Below are 5,085 nucleotides of genomic sequence, written 5' to 3'. Positions count from 1 at the left end.
GTGTGGAGGAAGCTGCCACAGGTCAACACGGGTGCAGGCTGCAGCCCCAGGATGCCAGGATGCTGCCACGGGGACGTGCCAGCAGCGAGGTGGCCCTGCCAGGCTGCACTGCCCACGCTGGGGACACTGCTGTGCTGCATCCACCCTGGCAAGTCGCTTCCCCTCATCCCTGTTCCTCTTTGACCCAGGGGCATGGGATAACCCCATGCAGGGCAGTTATGAAATGGCTCCCTTTCGGTGGGTGCAGGAGGTTCCCCTCCCAAAAAACCCCACCAAGCCACAAACCCCGGGTGCCTGCCCTGACAGGGACATGCCATGCCCAGCACCGGGATGGCTCCATCCCTCCTGCAGCCCAAAGGAAAGGAGGGAAAACCAGCAATCCGAGCCTGAGATCCACCCCCCACCATCACAACATCAGCCCCCACAACACCCCATGATACAGGGAACACCACAGGGAACACCACAGGGAACACCACATTTCTGCCCTTGGGTGCACGTGGGGTTGGGTGGGGTGTTTTGTTTTTTTTTTAATTGTGGATGCTTTTTAATCAACATTTATTGGAAACAAACCTCTCCCACAGAGATGCCCAAACTACTGCCATGATTTTCCAGAAAGCTTATCTGTCCCTTATCTTTTCTATCCTATCTATTCTATCCAATACAACAGCTGTTTACCTCCTACTGACTGCTGGAGTGAGTGCTAACTCTTTTATCTGATTGACATATACATAGTTACTGAAAGACAGGAATACACCATACATACCTACATCAGAGGTGGAGAAAGGTCTTTTGTTTATTCATGGTAAACATAGTCAAGCACTGGCTATGGTTAAGAGCTGTAATTTACCCCACCTACCTCTAATTTGCTAAATGTGAAAAATGGCATTCGTATCAGTGTCATTTCCTGATTTTGTCTTTAGAACTGATTTCTGTGGTTTAGCTGTGCACAGCTCCCATGGGAACATTGTTCAGATTCTTCAAAAACTCAGCTCTTATTTATGCCTCTAGGAAAGCCGAGGTTTTTTAGAAGTCTGGCCTTGCTGCTTCCAGAGCAGGCATTACAGGACTTCAGTATGTACTTTGGGATACATTCTGGCCTTCATTGTGCATGAAATTTGCAGCCTGCAAGGCAGGCTGACCCTATAAAAACTCAAGTGTACCCCAAAGAATTATTAGATTACCCTCAATGAGGGTAACTGGTCTCAGACACAGTTTTTTCCATCCTAAGGCACAAAATCCCAACATGTTTATTGCTCTGCACTGTTCATGATTTATAAAACACAGACCATTTCCCTCTGGACAACCACATGTTTGCCTAAAATCAGTTGTTCTAGCTTGAGACAGAGTTCAGAAATATGTATCTTTAATATTCAGAGCAAGAGTTTAATTTGTTGTTAGAAAAACACGTATTTCCTTCTTGCCCTTCCTCTCATTGAATCCATTAGAAATTTAGAAAATTTAATGTTTGATTAAATTATTCATAGGTAGCTCCAACCATGTAAGTTGGTAAGTCAGCTCTGGACTATGACAAGACTTTTGTAACATGGTGTGGTACAAGAGATCTTTCAGAAAAATCATATCATATAATATCATATCACATGATAAGGGCAGACAGATAAGGGCTGACACAACTTGAGTGACACACAGAGGCAGACAAGCATATACATAACGCTGCTAGTGCCATCAGGCAGCCCCAAATGGCAAATAACTTTCAGTACATCTACTTTAACTACCCTTGAGTTTTTTCTGAATTTTAGGATTCATGCATATTATTAATCTGAAACATTGATCTAAAATTTTAATCTAAAAAATCTGATCTTAATCTAAAAAGATATGTATTAAAAAGAATCTATAAAAAAGTCTATTCTGGGACTTTGAATAACCTTTTTTTTGTGCTTTACTTTTAATAGATATTGAAGTGATAAGACAAGTCTGGGACAATGTCAGTAGTAGGGTCATAGCCCATGCATACAAGCCAATGGACAGAGATGGGAAAATGATCTTCAATTTTTAGTAACTGTTTTCCATGACTACAGGGTACTCTGCTGAACTCTCTCTCTGACCCTCATCTAGGAACCCATCCTGAACTGCACAATGAAATCTGGTGATCAGTCTCCTGAGCAGGACAGCACTCCTTTGTCAAAATTTTGCAGGCAGGTTGCTATCACAAATACTTGATATGTTCTTATTTAGAAGGAACCACCTTATCCTCTGATGCAAATAATCTCCCCTATTCATTCTTGTCTGTGTGCTGGTTAGGTACCTTTTCCCTCTACTCTGAGACAGCTGCATTGCAGGGTAATTACAAGAGGAAATCTCAAGCCAAACCTTCAAGATGTCATAATATCTTTATCCAAAAGCTTCGCCTCATTTGCGGTGTTTAGGTGAATGTAAAAGACTCAAACAGGAATCTCTGTTTTCTCCAAACACACGTCACCTTGAAACCACAGCATATGTACTACAAAATCAATTTAAATTACCTGTGCTGTATAACCAGGAGTAGATGCTGTAACAACCCACAAAAATCAGCAGAAACCAAGGTACAGCATCCACCACCCTCATATTAAAGAACTTTTTCCTAATGTCCAAACTAAATCTACCCTTCTCTAACTTGAAACCATTACCCCTTGTCCTGTCATTACATGTCCTAATGAACAGGTCTTCCCCAGCCTTCTTCTAGGCTGGAAGGTCCCCCTGCAGTCTTCTCTTCTTCAGGCTGAACAGCCCGAACTCCCTCAGCTTGTATGTAAATGTAAAGCAACCATGGAGTTCCTCATTTTGCACTTCCATATTTCAGACTCATGAACCTCAGTCCGACATTAATTTTTTTTTAAGATTGTTTTGTTTTGTTTTTTAAGTGGAAGTTGATCTCCCTTGCAAGCTGCACACTTACTTTGCAAAACAAACACCAGAGTAACTATGTTCAGTAAAAGCCACATTCCATTTAAAGCCACTACAGAATTAAGTTTCTCCTAATAAAAGTTGCAGCATCTAAACAAAGATTTATATGACAATAATCTGAAATAGACGGACACATTCACAACATCCTAGATATTAAGAATTAAAAATAAGTCCTGGGTGTTTTTATAAGTAGTCTTTGCTAATTGCTAACTTTTAACCTTGCACTGCTTACATGGATATTGTAGATAACTGTCTCCCAAGTCAGATGTACCAGTGTTTGGGGAATAGACATCAGACATCACAGATGCATTCTGAGTGAAAAAAGTAGTCCAGTTGACAACCAGTCTGGAAATGTCTGAGAGCATCCCTGAGCATAAAGGTGAGCCTGGACACCATAAAACTGGGACCTCTAAAGTGAAAGACATATTTGGAAATTTTCCTAGAATTATCTCAGTAGTTCTGTTGAAGCCAAGGCAGAAGAACTCTCAGTACTTCTTTTAAGAGATTATACAACTGATTAGGAATAATGGTAGGAAAAAAAAAATGTCATAAAAACTGCTTTGCACCATTGGGGAGAGTTTAACTACATTTTAAGGAAAACAGAATTAGGCAGTCTGCATTTCTGCTAAATGGGTTTGGGGTGCTGTTCTGCACAGCTGTTTTTATTGCTCTAGATAATGGCTCTTATCCAAAGTAGGATGTCAAAACTGAGCAAGCAATAATTATGTTAGTAGAGCTGACAGCAGTTCGTCTTTTCTGACACACTTCATTGCTGTTTTCATCTGATCAGATGTGTCTGTATCCCAGCAGTCACCTGCAGTGGCACTGGCCATCATCATGGTTTGTGCACGGGTGAACCTGCTTCGGTGCATTCTGCAGAGTTATAGCAACAGCTTGCACAGGAGAAACTTTCATTTTTCTTCCCAGCTCTGTTAGGCCAGGTCATGTGTGTTTTCCTCTGAATTTTCAAGCTGTGACCACAGGTGTAAAAAAGAAACAAGATTTTGCAGGTAATTTTTGCCCCTTTTGTACTGTAATGGAAAAAGAAAGCAATAGCAAAACATAATGATCTTAAATTACTCCTGGACTCTTTATCAAGAAATAAAGACAGCTTTATGAAAGCCACTCCAGTCTGGGTGAGAGTGGGATTAACACTTATTAAAAAGTAAATTGGATTAACTGAAGTAGTACTAAAATACTGGCAATGAAAAATAGATGAAGGATATCATACTGTTGAGTGTCCTTTTCCAAACAACCCTTGTCTTTCAAAGCCTGCTTCTACTCTGATGGGAAGCTCTGCAGATCATCTGGTTGTGTTAATCAATTATATCTGCTGGCAAACAAACCGCTCTCCTCAGCTGTTCTTTTTTAACTTACTGGCCAAAATAAATAAATAAATTAATAAATAAATAAAGCAAAGACAAAACTGTGTTGGTAATAAAGGCTCTTTACACTCTATTATCAGAATTTTTAAGTAAAGGCCAATGGCAAGGCTGTATCTTTCTCCCAGCTGCACCAGTAAGCAGCTCTCGTTTCCCACCAGGAACATTAGAGACAGAGTTCACCCACTGACTCTGCAGTTGATTGGTGTGTGAGGTGCCAGGAGTTGACTTAAAGATCCCAGACTAGGCTGTAGGTTTGCTAGACCAGAAGTTATATGGAAAATATCTCCTCTCTCCAAAAGAACCGGCCGGAGGAGCAGCCGTGCATGAAGCCGAGCAAACATGGCAGGGGAGGCGGGTGGGGAGAAAAAAACTAAAACACCCCCCAACCTCCACACCTTCCCTGTCCGCTCCGCTCTGCGCTGTTACATAAAAAAAGGAATCACAAACTCCCCCCAGGGCCAGGAACGCGCAGAAGCGCTGGGATTCCTGGAAACGGGCCCCGCTTCCCCCCGCACTTGCACGGGCTTATTTATTTATCTTACAACAGCACAATAACCACCATGTTTTCTCCCTTTTTTTCTGTTTTTTTTCGGTAAGGAAATTTCCCCATCATCTGACTCACTGCAGCTTTAGAGGGCAGGGGCACGAGGGCTGGCGTAATCCTTCCTGCTTCGCAATTAATTCATGAATATAATTAATAGGTGAAGTCCGGCCCCGTCCTACACCCCCGCCGAACTCCTGCTGCCCCACAGAAGCGAGTTACAAGCTGCGGGGGGGGGGGGTCGCAAAAGCAACCCCC

Source organism: Chaetura pelagica, unplaced genomic scaffold, assembly GCF_000747805.2.
Source record: "Chaetura pelagica isolate M959 unplaced genomic scaffold, ChaPel_1.0 scaffold757, whole genome shotgun sequence".
Taxonomy (NCBI): domain Eukaryota; kingdom Metazoa; phylum Chordata; class Aves; order Apodiformes; family Apodidae; genus Chaetura; species Chaetura pelagica.
This window is presented reverse-complemented; position numbering follows the sequence as displayed.